Source organism: Pseudorca crassidens, chromosome 6 (assembly GCF_039906515.1).
Source record: "Pseudorca crassidens isolate mPseCra1 chromosome 6, mPseCra1.hap1, whole genome shotgun sequence".
Taxonomy (NCBI): domain Eukaryota; kingdom Metazoa; phylum Chordata; class Mammalia; order Artiodactyla; family Delphinidae; genus Pseudorca; species Pseudorca crassidens.
Genome location: NC_090301.1, coordinates 75433809 through 75451826, shown reverse-complemented (window position 1 = coordinate 75451826; position 18018 = coordinate 75433809). Strand labels below are relative to the sequence as shown.

Sequence of the window (18018 nt, the reverse complement as noted above, 5' to 3'; positions counted from 1 at the left end):
TAATGCCACAGACCAATAAAGTAGTATTTAGTAGGAGTCTATTGTGCATATAGGAATAGTCTGTGAACTGGGAGCTTTCAAATTCAAAACTGATATGGAGCTCATGGGCATGACATTACAAGATGGCTTATAGGATGAAAGTGAAGAAGTTGTTTAAGCTTTACAATGATTGGTCATTACAGTAGGGGTTTCCAGATGGCAGGGGATTTGTTGAAAGGGATTATCTCATACTATTTTAGGACGAGAACTTAAGTTTCTTTTATGATTATCAGAGGCATTTACGAGAAAGAACCTAAGTTAATTTTCATCTATATTCATGAAATAAGCTAGATTTAGTTCAGTTCACATGGCTTAAATGACTTTGTCTGCTCAGGGAATTTTGAACTCTGGTCTCCATTTTGTATTTAATTTCAACAGTACTGACACCTGAAGAATAATTATTCAATAGCCATGAAAAAATTACCATAGGCTGGGTCTATTATATTTCCTGATGTTAATCAGGCACTTTGATCAATTAAATTTTCCAGGAAATTGATAAATTAATTGCCAGGAATTTGATAAATATGTGAACAGGGACTCTGTTAAGTAACTTGGTAATTATCCCTGGTATACTATGGCAGTAGTTACTAAGTTGGTTTGAAATAGCCTTAGACAATTTATAAATGTCCCAAGAAATTTTTCCAAATATAATGTATTCATTTGATATATTTTAAATGGTTATAATTTGTTGCATTATGTAAATAATTAGGATCCAGTTATTTATGTGGTTTTAAATTCCATTTTCAAATTTTTTATGATAGAAATGTATCACCTTGAAGGAAATGCATTAATGCAATGTTACTAGAGGACCAATAATGATTATTTATTTATAAAGGATGTAGACTATACTAAGTACTTATAAAACAATAAGACCCAGTGTCTCCTAACATGTGGCTAAATGGTAATAGTGAATGAAGTATAGTTACATGTTCTAAGTAAGAAAAAAGTTGTTATTTAATTGCCAAATAAATGATTTGAGTTCTGAAAATCAAATTAATACTCCAAATAATATCTATAATCACAGAGCTAATTATAAACTCTTCCTGCAAATAGCTTTCACGTCACCACAAAAATAGATCAAATTTAATGTAAAAGCAAACACAAAAAGAATAAAATTCAAATCAACACATTGTCATATGATAAGTGTTGCTTTCTTTGATAAAACTAATTTGCTATCCCCAACAATTATGGTATTCATTGCTGTGGCAGAAAAGCTTTGGAGTCTGCCCTCACACCAACAAGTGCTGTGCAAAAATTTAATTTTTCTATTACTTTTCACTTATTTGAGCTGCTCAGGGGTCATAGACCCCTACAAAGTAGGAAGATTCACAATTTCAACATGCATAAAGAGGGAAATTTTGCTATTATAAGGAGAATAGAAGGAGGTGCAGTGATATCACAATGAGATTTAGTTTTATTTTGATTTTCAGCAATTGACTAGACTTGGTTATGCTGACATATGTCTTAAATCTAACGAGTAATTTGGTAAATGCTTATCACTTATATATGTACAAATATAAAATATTAAAGTAATTAGCAAACTGACAAATTATAATGTTTACTGTCTAATTCCTAAGGCTAATTTTAAAATAAACATTTTTTGTTATAAAAGCATTAAACCAGTGCCTTAAAGTAATAAACATTTAGATTGAAAATGAACATCATTGCTAGCATAAATGAACTAATAGGCAAATCAAAAATGGATAACTGTCAGGGCATATGGACATAAGTGAATGAATTTAGAAACTTATTTCAACCTTTAACCTGTATGGTATGTAAAAATTCTGGCTATGTTTTAGTTATCTAAGCAGTGATTTGTAAAGAAAATCAGGAAATTGCGTGAAAATCAAAAAACAGAGCAGATATCCACTATAATTCAAACTTTTTTTAATATAGATAAGCTTTCCCAGTTAAAAAATGATTAGATTCTGAAAGATTGTTGATAAGATGATTTCTTCATAAACACAAATTAAAACTATATAGCAACAGGTGACATACTGTGAATATTCAAATTGATTAAATTTGCCTCTTGTTTTTTATTTTTGCTTAGTTGAAAGTTAGTAAATAGAGAACTTTGATTATATGAAGAAAGATAGAAATTCATTCCTTGCCACACCGGTGTCACTATTTCAAAACAGTATAAAGTAGTTATACTGTATTCACTAAAAGTTTTATGCATATTTATATATTTTTACATATACTAATATATGTTTATATATATTTAAATATATATATCTGTATTTCAAAATTTTATAATAGAAACTTTATAATTTTGAAAAATAATTTATAATTGTTTATAAATTACAAAATTTATAATATTTGAATTTTATAATTCAAAACCTTTAAAAAGGAACTTAGTAGTCAAGTAATATATATTAGCTTTGCTATTGTTCAACTATAAAAATTACTTTAATTTTTACCCTACTCTACTATCTCTAGCTCTTATCTGTAATGGGAAAGCATTTGCATATTACTTCTAAAGCAAAATTTTTTCCAATCGTGTAAACAGCAGCTATTACATTTAAAATCATAAAATGAAGGTGAATCATAAAAATCACTGTCAATTAAATTTATGCAAATTAATTATTTTAAAGAAAATCAAATAAGACTTTCAGAAATTCCATAAGTTACAATAAGATTAACCATGCTGTTCCAAAGTCTCCAAGAAACCACTCTTCTGACCAAATCCTCTATTTTTTTTGCATCTTTAAAGACTCTACTTCAGACAGTCTGTTTCTCCTTTTTATCAACTCCTTGTGTTTAAGAGACTTTAGATGGTAATCCTTCTAGTGTTTTTTCACTTCTGAAACTAGAGGATATTCAATTAGTCTTAATTGCTGGCTGGATGATTATCTGGTCAGCAGACTAGCTAATTAAGAATTGGTCATTATTAAACATTCACATATCCTAATCTGTCCATAAGAGAAAAAGAGCATTTTACTTATTATGCATTAAGACTGTATCCAGATCAACCTTAGTACAACATTTGTTTTTGTATTTGGAGGTATAGACCAGTGGCTTACCTCTTTGAAACCTAAATTTTCAGAGCGAACAATATCTAGCTATCAGAATTATTGCAAAGTTTAAAGACATATGTGAAACTTCTTTGTCAATATCTATGTGCCGTACAAAAATATTTTTTAAATATGAGTAAGATGAAATCAGACATCTGTGCCCTAATTTAAAGAAATTAAATACATGAAAATCCAAACAGATAAAATAGAGGCTAGCAACCAAAATTTTATAGGCATAGCATTTTTCATTTTTTAAAGACAGTTCATATTATGAGAAAGATGAGACAAATATTTGTGTTTTGCTTTTTAAATTTTTATTTTATAGCTGCAGAAGTGACAACTCAGAGATTGTTACTTATTAAAGGTCACAAGTGTACTAAATACAGGGGCTAAGACTATGATTTAAGTGTTAGTAGCATTTCACAATTTCCTTTTACTTCACAAGGAGAGTTTACATAAATGTTAGTGTATAGGGTAACATTTAAATGAGTAAAAATAAAGTTGGAGTCAATATAAAAGAACTGATACTCTATTTTCTTCTTACAAACCCCACCCTATCTAAAAAAAAGGAAAGAAACTTCCATGTTCAAGGAAACAAGAAAATAAATCATAACTTCAAAATGCAAACAATGAAGGAGATCTTCATTACACTGTAAAATCTATACACACAGGAGGAAAGCAAATTAGAGGCAATTCATAGCCCCCTCATCTCTGAAACTGGCCCAGAACTCAAAGTGACTTATTTGATATTGTCCTGAAAAATGACAGGATTTAGGAGTATAAGGAAAACCATGGGAGGATTGAGAATGTCCCCAATGGCTCCAGTTTCATAATGCAGAACAAAAAAGAAGATAGAATTGAAAAAGTGATGTCACCTATGTGTTCTGGAATTTAACCTTCTAATCCAGAGTGTGGTGAAAGCTGAGAGAAGATGAAGGAGAGACGATACATAGAGAACAGAAGGAAAGGAGAAGATACTGCAGAGAGTAGGTGTTCAGAATAGAGTAGTAAATAAAAGAGGAAACCTCAAGAAGCAAGTTTAAAAAAGTTAAAACAATAAGCTGAGCCTGGCTGAAAGTAAGAGAGCAACAAAAAAATAGATAAAATACCAGGGGCACCTCCAAAGTACCAAGAATGTTGTGGCAGAAGAAAATATTTCTACTGCCACTGAAGACACGCAAATTATTCAAGGCCTAGAAATTCAAAATTTAGGCAAGGCACAGAGTTTTGTGAAAAGAGTGCTACAAAAGGGCTTTTCCTCACTAGTGTCCTAGGTACATGGACTTCACATGCTCCAAGAGCAGCTTCATACAAGCATCATGCTCAGAGTGATTATCTGGCTGAAACAAATTCAGGGATACATCAGGAAAAAAAGAGACGTAGTTCACGCTCCATGAAACCCAGAAAGTTCAGAGCACAGATCTTAAAAGGAAAATGTGCATATTTATTGCATGACATGGAGATGAAATTCAGCCTCTCTTGATGCCTCGTAATGTTGCCGGACCCTCTATCAAATTTTAAAACCTCACATAGAAAGAATGGTAAATTCCCTTCGCTGAGCAGGAATACTGTTATGTATAGGGGGATTTATTTTTCTTCCAGATATGGAAATTTCAGTTACTTCATTAACACTAAATATCCCAGATTTCTGAGAGAACTGAATCTAAGATTTCTCTTTTTCTCTCATGGTATCTTTCTCTGTTTTCTGTTTTCAAGATGTCTCTGAGTCTCTGCTTTGTTCTTGGGAAACAATAACATGGGCCTGGATTGTACAAAAACCAGTCCTGAGTTCTGGGAACATACTTTTGCTTTTAATAACTGCTTTAGGTGCTGGGATATATTTGCATCTTCTCAATTTTATGTGTTTAATGCTGTGTTCATGTTATGAGTGGGACACTTGAGAAATGTGGGGTTAATTTGATTCAAGCTCAAAGGACCTGAAGAAATTGACACTTGTTTTTGTGGAAGTCAGCTGATGTTGCACTTGCTAAAGGAACCCAGACTCTTCCTGGGCATTAGGGTAAAACTTCACTTGTTGGAGATGAAAAAGAATAACAAATTGGCTAGGAAAAATGTTTGACTTATTATTCCTTCAAACTAAACCTTAATGAATTTGAACTTCCCTTGTTTTAGTTATAAAATTCAAGGAAAATACAATTATATCAGCCTTGATTACTCTTTGAGATTTGGATAGTCAGAAGGGTTCACATTATTCATATGTGGAATGTGTTACATGGCTGGTTTATTGTGTGAAGTACATTTAGGCTGTTCTTTGGGCTCACATAGGTTCTAGTGAATTACATTGGACATGGCTTGTATATTTTGAACGGGAAATGGAATAGACGGTAAAGTTTTGACTTAGCATGGTCTTGGAGTTAACTATATGGAGCCATTTCAGAGTCTTCTTTTGGTAAAAGCTAAATTGTCCACCTTGGATTCAGAAAACTCGGAAGAGCAATGGATGACGAGCAAGCCTCATGAAGGTGATACAGTACTACCCCTTCTTTTTCCCTGAAGAAAAAGACCACTGGATTAATCATTGAAAAAAAAAGACCACTGGATTAATCATTGAAAAAAAAAGACCACTGGATTAATCATTGAAACAAATAAGAAAAAAAAATCTGGAAAACATTAGCCCCATCCATCACTTATATTCATGTGTCCATGAAGAAATTTCCATTCCACTGTAATTATAAAAGATTAGTAATAAGAAAGTTATTTCTGTTTTCTCATACTTTTTTCCTCACTCCAATATCCCCTGAGTAGGAATGGCTTCCTAGTGGTGCACTTGAGGAAAAAAACCTGAGCGTGGGTAATCCAGCTGTTTCCTCTCTAATTCTCTGAGTTCTAATATCCCATAGCACGCATGAACCTACTGTTACTCCATGCCCCCACTGGGAGATAAGTATATATATATATATTATATATATATATATATATAGCCTGCTGGATCTTCTGCTGGGTGGGAGCCTGAAGTTTAGGGTGGGAAAGTTTAATAAAGCTGACATATTAGCCTTCATCTGTCAGATTACCTTATTATTTATTTATTTATTTATTTATTTTTTGCGGTACGCGGGCCTCTCACTGTTGTGGCCTCTCCCGTTGCGGAGCACAGGCTCAGGACGCGCAGGCTCAGCGGCCATGGCTCACGGGCCCAGCCGCTCCGCGGCATGTGGGATCTTCCCGGACCGGGGCACGAACCCGTGTCCCCTGCATGGGCAGGCGGACTCTCAACCACTGCGCCACCAGGGAAGCCCAAATTACCTTATTCTTTAACTGTGCAGAAACCACATAAGCAAACTGATGTGACACATTTTTACCTTTAAACCCTATCAGCAATGCATTTCTTCTATTTTCAATGCCCAATACCAGTTCTTCAACTTGCAAACTTTTAGTTAGCCACTAAGACCAACTTACAGGGCATCAGTTCTGTGAAGAATTTTTCTGAATGTCTGGCAGAGGTGATTGCTCTATTTTCACGGATGATACAACTCTTTGTTGTGTGGCTTTCCAATTACCTTCATTTGATCTATTTGTCACCAAAGTGTATATGATAAACAGCTCAAAGACAGTACTTACCTATTTTTGTGCCCCATCTACATAGCATTTAACAAATATTTATTCCGTAGACTGACCACACCTCACTTTCACTTTTGATGGCATACATAGCTTTCTCAAATACACAGATTTATAGGAAAATTTTAACCAAATCATAAGCATAAAGCTTTGGAGGAAAAATTCATTCTGGATTAATATTCTTGTTGTGCCTTCTTCTCCCTGTATAGGAAGATTCTTAAATTTTTGAGCCTCAGTTTCTTTATCTCCACAAAGGGAATAATAATGCATAATTAGCAACTTAATTAGGTTTTTTTTGGAAACAAAAGGAACAATCTATGTAGGTGCCCCCAAAGTGCCTGGCATGTGGTAGTTACTCAGCAGACCTGAACCATCACACTCCAAAATAAGACTATTGCTTTTTAAAAAAGGAGGTATTTCTACCTCTTAATATCAATTTACTGATTCTTTATTTAAAGATTCATTTCTCTCATTTATCCTAACAAATGGACAATCTAGCTAAATCATCCCATTTGAAGAATACCTTCTCACTGTCCTCCATTTACATTGAGATGATTTCAAGAACTAGAGAATGATGCCAAGGGTTGTTCATTCTATTCAGGAAGAAAACTACACATTCTTATTTGGTTACATGAAATTCACAAGAAACTTTAAAGAAATATTAATATTACCCTGCCAAAAGCTATACATTTAAAACTACAGGGTAACTTCCTAAAGAATAAAGGAGAAAAGATAATTTTAGTTTCTAACATATTTTCATGAATGTGCTTGGTGCATAAAAACATATCCACTGCTTTAAAAAATAATAATATAGAAAAAAAATAAAATTCATGCACCAAGCAATTTCAGCAAAATCTAAATATTTATTTTTAGGTGTGTTATTTTCTTTTTATTGATCAATTTGATATTGGACATAGATATTTCTGTTTATATCATTCGACCTGTGAAGGATTTTTTGTTTTTTAACTCAAAGGTTAAACCAAAATTAAGCAACCATAATTTCTCTTGTGTATTAGTGAGCTTCTTATGTAGCTCTTTATTATTTTAGGTCTTAAATTGTTTAAATTGCTTAACATGCTTAACTTAAAATTTTGTAGTATATTTGTGAGTGAATATCTATTGTGAATTTTGAATATATATTTCATTTTTAACAACTTTACAATATATATTTTCTAGATGATTCCTCTCAAAGAACAAGGCTTGTCTCTATACAAATGGAAATCTCAGGAAAACACTTTACACAGCTCTTCACATTCTACAAGCTGTGAGAACTGAAAGCAGAGCCCTCATCTGAAAACTGGGGATTAAGAAGAATATTTAGAAGACAGCCAACAACTTTTCACTTCATTTTCAATGGACAGATAATGGACTTAATGGCCCACAGTGTTACAGGTCAGTCATATTGCCTTCTTTCACTTTTCATTCATTATTTATCAACTCAACAAACATTTTCTAAGTGCCTACCGTGGGAAGACACTGTCCTAGGAGCTGGAAACATATTATTAAGCAAAAATAGAGTCTTTCCTTGCTCTCTTGGCATTTAAAGCCTTGGAGACACTGGTGAATATCACAGACTTAGTTTTCATATTCAAGGATCCTACAGTCTTGTGGTTGATAGAGATGCAGACAAGTCATTAAAAACTGTGTGATTAGCAGTTGTGAAAAAGCATTGAAGAAGTATAGAGACACGCAAACACATTACAGTGATGTCTCTTCTAGAATGGGCTTCTTTGAGAAGGTAACATGTGAATTGAGATCTGAAGAATGACTAGCAATTGTTAATTGGAATTGGGAGGTAGTCAGCCTTGAAGAAGAAAAAAACAACAGCTTATATAAACGCACATTGCAGAAAGAAAACACGATGTTTGCTTGAAATTGTAATCAGAAGGTGTTGAGAACATAAGAGTTCGATATTGCAGCTTCTTACAAAAGTTAACTTCATTAAGAACGCATTAAAGAGTTTTAAGGCGAGGAGTTATATGATGTATTTTTTTAAATAAAAGATCACACCGTCCAAACTGTTGAAAATAAATTGGGCTGTCAGAAGTATAGTAGGAGTAATGTAGGGTAACTGAGTAAGGGACCTATGTAACAGACGGGTGAGAAATGATGACATCTTAGAATCAGTGGTGGTAATGGAGAAAAATATCATGATTCAAGATATTTAGGAAAAAAGACTAGCTAGAAGTTGCTGATTGATATAGCATGGCAAGTCCTAAAGTTTGAAATCATTTGTACGTTTTCCACATTCTGAACCAAGAATGGACCAATGTTCAACTTTCTCTAACATTTCAACTCTCACCTGCTGAATAATTTTTGCATTGACTGGAGAACTAGCTGAAACAGTTTCATAAAATATGGATTATGTTAGACTTGTACAAGTCATAAATTTGGGTCACTACCGAATTCAGTCTTCTGAACATTAATTTAACTAAAATTTCTGTTTTCTGGCTAAGAACTATGTTACCTAATTAGTCTTTCTCCATTTCTGTCTACATAAATAGACAATGTCTAACCTAACAAAACAATAGGATTTATCACTTCAGGGAAGACTTTTCCTACACACAGATAGAGAACGATACCCTTCTGTGTTGTTAGTTAATCTCTCTTACAAGCTCAGTGACTCAGTCCTGCAGATAAACCTCATAGCAATAAACAGTGTTCAGAATTGCACCACAGCAGAATGATAGATTGCCACACGTCATGGATACAGAGAGTTACTCCTGAATAATTGTCCTAACCTTGGCCTACAAAGCTCTACTTTTTCTGATTCCTACCTACTTCACTGAGCTCTGTCTTTGCTTAGTTTGCTTTTTGTGCTGTTTCTTGTACATGTCAAGTTTCTGCCTGACTTAGGATCCCCGTACAGGCTATTCTCTCTGCTGAAAGTTCTTCTGCCAGATTCTCTGTTGCCTCTCTCCCTGCTTTATTAGAGTTTCTGCTCAATATCTCTCCTTCCTGTCTCTGATCATACTATCTTTACTGGTCTCTATTACTCAATATCCTCTTACCTTGCTTATTTTTCCTTCATAGCCTTAATTAATAGCTGATATTACTTTGTATTTCACAACTTGTGCTTGCTTACTGTGGCAGGCTGAATAATGACAACCTCCCACTTCCTGAAGATGTTTATGTTCCAATCTCCAGAACCTATTACCTTACAGCAGAAAAGGGGCTTTGCAAAGGAGATGAAAACATTATCCTGGATTATCCAGGTGGACCTAAAGTAATCACAAGGGTGCTTTTTAACTGGAGGCAGGAGGCTCAGAGGAGTAGAAGAGATGGTAATGGAAGCAAGAAACTGGAGTCATGTGAGGAAGAGGTCATGCACTAAGGAATGTAAGCAGGCTCTGGAAGTTGAAAAAGGAAAAGAAACATTCTCTTCTCGAGCCTCCAGAAGGAACACAATTCAACTTGATTTTAGACTTCTGACCTCTAAAACTATATGAGAGTAAATTTTTGCTGTTTTAAGCCATTAAATTTGTTGTAACTTGTTATAGAAGCCATGAGAAACTAATACAGTTATCTTCTACCTTCTTCTCCTGAATGTAACCTTGAAGAAATTAGGGACTTAATCATTTTACCATTATATAATTATGTATGGAACACTGTGTGCTCAAGGTAGGTAATTAATAACCACTTCTAAAATAATCAAATTATATTAGGAAATAAAATTTATAAACACACAGAGTCTAATATACACACAAAAATGCATACATATACCACAAAAACCACAAGCATATACACTCACATATCTGAAAAATACTATAACACTCTTGGTTAATTAAATATATGCTTATGTGTATATTTCAAATCGTTGATTAACCATCTTTTAGTTCTCACAAGTGTACAAAGAATGCAGGCAAGGTAAGAAATGTTAATTTAAGTATAATAACTATACCCTAGTGCATTGGATGAACCATTTTAATCAAGGAGATGAACTTCTATATCAATGTCTGGTGCCTTCTGTTGCAAGGCAGTTGGGATGAAGGTAACATGGCTGTTACAGTTTAAAGTGTATATTCTTTTCTTAAATTTTTAAATTTAAAATTATTTTTATTGGGGTATAGTTGCTTTACAATGTTGTGTTAGTTTCTGTTGTACAACAAAGTGAATCAGCTATATGTATACATATATCTCCTCCCTCTTGGACCTCCCTCCCACCCCCCATCCCATCCATCTAGGTCATCACAGAGCACCAAGCTGAGCTCCCCCTGCTATACAGCAGGTTCCCACTATCTGTTTTACACATGGCAGTGCACATACATCAGTCCCAATCTCCCCGTTCATCCCACCTCATCCCCATGTCCACAGGTCCATTCCCTACATCTGCATCTCTATTCCTACCCAGCAAATAAGTTCATCTGTACCATTTTTCTAGATTCCATATACATGTGTTAATATACAATACTTGTTTTTCTCTTTCTGACTCACTTCACTCTTACTTCACTCTAGGTCCATCCACATCTCTACAAATGACCCAATTTTGTTTCTTTTTATGGCTGAGTAATATGCCATTGTATATATGTACCACATCTTCTTTAGCCATTCATCTGTCAATGGACATTTAGGTTGCGTCCATATCCTGCCTATTGTAAATAGTGCTACGATGAACATTGGGGTGCATGTGTTTTTTTGAATTATGGTTCTCTCAGTTTATTTGCCCAGTAGTGGGATTGCTGGGTCATATGGTAGTTCTATTTTTAGTTTTTTAAGGAACCTCCATACTGTTCTCCATAGTGGCTGTATCAATCTATATTCCCACCAACGGTGCATGCGGGTTCCCTTTTCTGCATACCCTCCCCATCATTTATTGTTTGTAGATTTTTTGATGATAGCCATTGTGACCAGTGTGAGCTGATACCTCACTGTAGTTTTGATTTGCATTTCTCTAATAATTAATGACATTGAGCATTAAAGTGTATATTCTTTCCTGAAACAAAACTGAAATAAAGAAAAGCCATGTTTTTGCAACTCAGCTAGGTCTTCAGCACCGTTTTTCGGCAATAGCAAGGGTTTGGATTTTAGGGAAAAACAGTGAATAAACATAATTCAGGACTGAGCAAAAAAAACCATTATCTCACTATTCCAGAATTTAAAGACTGATTTTTCAGTGCTTTGGGTGAGCAGGCTTAACACTGAGCCAGCCAAGAGCTCAACAAACTACTGTAGCCTGCCCTGGCAGCCACCTACAGTGGTATCCTGGCAACCCTGGGTATTTCATTCAAGCCAGAAGCCTTATAATAGTTCTACTTTGGTCTTAAGAGTGAGATTGTGATGCACCATTTGTTACGAATTAAAATTAAGAGGCCATAATCAAATGTAATTCAGATGCTTATATCAATAAGTGGTTTTACCTGGCTAGTTACACACTGTGACTCCCTTTGTGCACTTGTTATATAATGAGGATAATCTTCAGGTCCTTCCTTTGTCAAATAAATTCCTTACCTACACTGATGTTGCTATTTCCTAGTCCTCCAATGTATTCAGCTATCAAAATAGAATAGCGAATGTTGGAAATTTACATAGAAGCTGATCAGCAGTGTTCATTTTTAGAATAGCTAGAATTCAAAATAGAGCTGCTGGGGAGCTGCAATCTGCCATTTTTATGTTTGAAAGAAAGGCCTATTCATTCAAAGAGTAGAAATGAGAAATCACAGAGTAATCATTTTCTTTAAAATTCCTGGTCAGTATAAAATTGTTATGTGTGCTTTATTTTATGGAAACAATGAACAATTAAAATCCCTTTGTATTTAGTTATAATATTTTAAACAAAGCTGATGCAGCTAGAACTCAGAACATTTATTTTAAACACCTAAGATATATCAAACTAAAATTTATCCAGCCAATATTGCCAAGAAACTGAAATCATAGTATGGTTAATAGGCAGTTGGGGAAACATAACATAAAAATTGGGTTTTGAGCCTGATTTAGCATTTGGCTTGATTTACGATATTTCCAACTTTATTCTGTTACTTCTAAAATTGAAACCTATCTCAATTTAGAAACTATCACATAACAACGAAATTACTTATCATTCTAGTAACCATTTTTATATTTAGTTCTATTTATCTCTTTAGAATTAAATATTGGATTTAAATTCCCATGTAGTAAATGCTTTTCCAAATTCAATTTAAATATACACTTAAGATATGGACTCATTTTGATTTTGCTTTCCTATTTGATTTTTCATAAAGCACATAGACATTTATAAGTTAATTAAACAGTAACCTTTTAATAAGCACATTTAAAGACATTTAACATAATTTGTTAATTTAAATATGCAGGTTGATAGCCATTTCATTTTATAGCTTAATAATCAGATAAAGAGTGCTGTCAGCAGGAAAGTTTCAGGAAGAAGCTTTGAAAACTATCCTTTGAAAAAGCAGTGGGAACATTGTCAAAATTTTTCAAAACTCATTTTTTTTCAGAACTTTGAGAATAAACCAAAAGCTTGCAACAATCTGGGGAGTACTTAATTAAGAAAAAACAGGTAAATCTCAGTAAGAACAGTGAGGTTTGTGGTGTTTTAACTTGCTTTATTCCTATCACCCTCTTCCCAGCTCCATAATAGCATTAAAAACTAACAACTCTTTAATAACAGTGAAAACCCAGCAGTCAGTCACTTGAGGTGGCAGAACAAGTTTGGAACTCCCTAATAGACCCATTCCCAGATAACTATCCTGAATTTATCTGATAGTTCCTTAAAAAATTCCACTTGTAAGTCTTGTCTTTATTTGCTCTGACTCAGAGCTTGCCCAGTGCAAACAGCCTCTCCCTTGAGGGTGTTTGCTGAAAACAATCGACAGCAATAGTTTAACATCACAATTCCACTAGGCAGCAGTATGAGTTGGGACAAATAACAAAATACTTAAATGAAAAACCTGGAGAATAAAATGACCATACAGGACTTTGAAAAATTCTGACATATTCTTGGAAATCTAGAACACCACCCACATGCATAAAGCTATGTATAAACATAACTATTCAGATGCTCACAAAAGACTGGAGAAAGCTCTAAGCTTTACCTCTAGCTGACCTCCATAAATGAAAAAGAAAGGCTCAGACATAGTTGTGAACTGCCTCTCTATGCATTGAAGACATGCCCCAATGTGCACATAGGGTCTCTCAGCAAAGATTAGAATACTTATTGATTCCAGAAATTTAAGAAAATCATATCCAATCATTAGTTGACCACTAAGCTGACAGACCAGAGACTTCAGTAGCCACAGAATAATGAATCCACAGAAGTTGTTCAGGAAAGTCATTAAACAAACAACAGCAGCAAAAACAAAAACAACAACAAATGGCAACAATAACAAAAATCTTTGGTTCCTAAAGTTGCCATTTTATACTATTAAAGATGTCCAATTTTCAGCCAAAAAGTTATGAGACATGCTAAAAACAAACAAAAAGTAAGAATGTAAGGCCCATTAAAAAAATGTCATCTAAAACTGTCTTGAGGAAACTTTACTTTTTAAACAAAGACTTTAAATCTAGTATTTTAAATACCTTCAAAGAACTAAAGGAAACTATGTCTAAAGAACTAAAGGAAAGCATGACAACAGTGTTTCACCAAATAGAGAATATCAATAAAAAGAACTAATAAAAAAGAATAAATGGCAATTCTGTAGGTAATAAGTACAAAACTGAAATGAAAACTTCACTAGAGGGGTCATGAATGTGTTTGAAATTAAGTCAATTCAGACAATTCGGTATGAGGAACAAAAAGAAAAAAATAATAAAGAAAAATGAATAGAACCTCAGAGATATGAGGGATAACATAAAGAAATCAACACAATGGGATTACCAGAAAGAGAGGAGTGAAAGAAAGGGGCAGAAAAATATCTGAAGATAATAATGTTAAAAGAATCCAAAAATTGATGAAAATATTAATCTACACATCCATGAAACTCAGTCAACTTAAACGGGATACACTCAAAGAAATCCACATTAGAATCAAACAGTTGAAATCTGAAGCTAAGAGAAAATCTTGGAAAACAGCAAAAGAGAAATGACTCATTATGTACATGGTATCTACACTAATATTGATAGCAAATTTTTCATCAGAAACCATGGAGTCTTGAAGACATGGGGATTATATATTCAATGTACTGACAGAAAAGTACTCTCTCAACTAAGAATTCTATATCTAGTAAAACCATCTTTCAAAAAATGAAAAGGGTACTAACTTATTCTGAGATAAACAAAACTGAGAAAATTTATGGTAGCAAACCTGCCCTAGAATAAATATTAAATAAGTACTTCAGTCTGAAATGAAAAGACATTAGAATTAACATGAAGAAATAAAGAGCAACAGTAATGATAACTTAGGTAAATATAAAAAATAACATAAATAAATATATTTCTTGTCTGTAACACTTTTTCCCCTTATCTGATTTAGAAGACTACTGTAACAACTCTATAGAGCAATAATTATAAATCTGTCTTGATGAGTATACAATGTATAACAATTGGCAATAATAGTATGAAGGAAGGGAAGAAAATAGAGCTATATAGGAGCAAAGATTTTGTAAACTATTGCAGTTAAATTTGTATTAATCTGAACTAGATTGTTACAAATTAGGATGTAGTTTGTAAAACTTGGGGCAACCAGTAAGAAAATAATTAAATATTGTAGTAAAAGAAATGACAATGAAGTTAAAATGGTATACTAGAGAATATCTATTTAATACAAAGGAAAGTAGCAGGGAATAACAGTTTAAAAAGCAAAAAGAAGGCAAGGCAAACAGAAAACAAGTGGAAAAATGACAGATTCTTAATTTATCAGTAATTATATTAAGTGTAAATACAGGAAGCATTTCAATCAAAGAGCAGAGATGTGCTAAATGGATTACAAACATGATCCAACTATATGTTGGCTACAGAGGACACACCCAAGTTTCTAGAAAAGAGTTTGAAAGTAAAAGAATGAAAAATGCATTCCACATCAACAATAACTAAAATAACTTAAAAAAAGCAGGAGTAGACATGCTAATATTAGACAAAATATACCTAAATTCAAAGACTGATACTAGAGACAAAAACAACTTATAATAATAAAAGGGTCAGTCTATCCTGAAGCTATAATTATAAACATATATTCTCATAACGATAGAATCCAAAATATAAGGAGCAAATATGGACAGACTTGAAGAGAGAAATAGACATTTCAACAATAATAGCTGTACACTTCCATAAAACATCTTCAGTAATGGATTAAAAAACTAGGCAGAAGATAAACAGAAAAACAAGACTTTAACAATACTATAAGACAAGACCTAACAGATATTTAAAGAGTACACCATTCAACACAGCACAATATATATTCTTCTGAAGTGCACCTGAAATTTTATCCAAGGATAGACCACATGTTAGGTCATAAAAGAAGTCTTCATATATTTTTAAAAGATGGAAATTGCACAAAGTATCTTCTCCAGCTACAGTGGAATGAAAATAGAAATCAACAACAGAAGGAAATCTGGAAAATTCATGAGTATGTGGAAATTAAGCAACATGCTCCTAATTAATCAATAGGTCAAAGATGAGATCACAGACTTCCCTGGTGGTGCAGTGGTTGAGAGTCAGCCTGCCGATGCAGGGGACACGGGTTCATGCCCCGGTCCGGGAAGATCCCACATGCCGCGGAGTGGCTAGACCCGTGAGCCATGGCTGCTGAGCCTGCACGTCCAGAGCCTGTGCTCCACAACGGGAGAGGCCACAACAGTGAGAGGCCCGCGTACAGCAAAAAAAAAAAAGATGAGATCACGAGGGAAATTAGAACATATTTTGAGATGAATGGAATAAAGATACAACATATCAAAACCTATGGGATGCAGCTAAAGTAGTGCTTAGTAAGAAATCTATAACTGTAAATGTCTCCATTTAAAAAAAGGAAAGGTTGTTAATAACACAACATTCCACCTTAAGACACTAGAATTAGAAGAGCAAACTAAACTCAAACCAGATAAAAGTAAGGAAATTAAATTAGCAAAACAGAGAAGAGAAAAACAATAGTGAAAATCAACAAAAAAATAATTGAATTGACAGTTCAGAAATACATAGAAAAATTTATGGTCAAATTATTTTTGAAAAGGGTGCCAAGACCATTGAATGATAATATAATAGTCTCTTAAATAAATGGTACTGAGACAACTGTATATCTACATGCAAAAGATTGAATATTGACTGCTACCTCATACCATATACAACAAAACAAAACAAAACAAAAACAAAAAGCAAAAAATACAAACAAAAAAAAATCCTCAAAATGGATCCAAGAACTAAATGTAAAAGTAAAACTAAAACTCCTAGAAAGAAGCGTAAATCTTCAAAACCTTGGATTAGGCAATATGACACCAAAAGAAAAAGGAAAATGAGAAGAGAATACAGTTTAGTTGTTCCATAATAAATTAAAAATAGAATTGCCATATGATTCAGCCAAATCCATTCCTACGTACATACCTAAAAGAAGTGAGAACATAGGTCCACCCAGAAAAAAATGCATATTTTAATGTTTATAGCAGCATTATTCACAGAAGCCAAAATGTGGGAAAAACCCAAATTTCCATCAACTGATGAATGGAAAAACAAATATGGTATATCTATGCAATGAAATATTATTCATAAAAGGAATGAACTACCAATACATACCAAAAGATGGATGAACTTTGGAAACTTTATGCTTACTGAAGGATGCCAGACACAAAAGACTACATATTATATAATTCTATTTATAAAATGTCCAGAATAGGCAAATCAATAGAGAAAATAAGTAGATAAATGGTGGTCAAGGGATGGGGAAGGTGGAATTTGTACTGACTATTAATAGGCACAAGATTTATTTTTTGGATTAATGGAAATAATCTGTAATTATATATGAAAATAGTTGCACAACTTTGTGAATATACTATAAATCACTGAATTTTACACTTTAAAGTTTGAATTTTATGATGTGTGAAATCTATCTAAATTTAAAATAAACAAAAAGTGCTGTGATTAAATCTTAAAAGAATTCATTTATTATTTTACAATATTAAAATTTATTTTCAAAATGGAACAATGAGAAAAAATGAAATTTAAGCTCAAAATTACCCAAAGACAATAAACTCAAGGCAATGCAACACTGATCAAGTTTTTATTTGTCTTTAGAGATGCCACTGTGCCTATTACAAAGAGAAATTTTGAAACCAGATAAAATTTGTTAGGAATTATGTTTTGACACCTGTTTTGACATCTGATATTACTATTTTTCCAATTTCCTCCCTTTAAAATTGGAATCTATATTACTTTGCAGAGTTATTTTTAGATAGGACAGTACATTTAATGAGCTTAACATAATGCACAGTATAGAGGAGGTTAAAATTAGTTTCTTTTATTATCACTATTA

General features: G+C 33.2%; 1 long non-coding RNA gene across 1 annotated transcript in view; it reads left to right on the top strand.

Moving 5' to 3' along the window:
• LOC137226636 (uncharacterized) overlaps window positions 1-18018 on the top strand; it is a 58473-nt gene that overhangs the window by 22666 nt on the left and 17789 nt on the right. The window contains exon 3 of the long non-coding RNA XR_010944437.1: window positions 7806-8021. This is a non-coding gene — a long non-coding RNA (uncharacterized lncRNA). The remainder of the gene's footprint in view (window positions 1-7805; window positions 8022-18018) is intronic.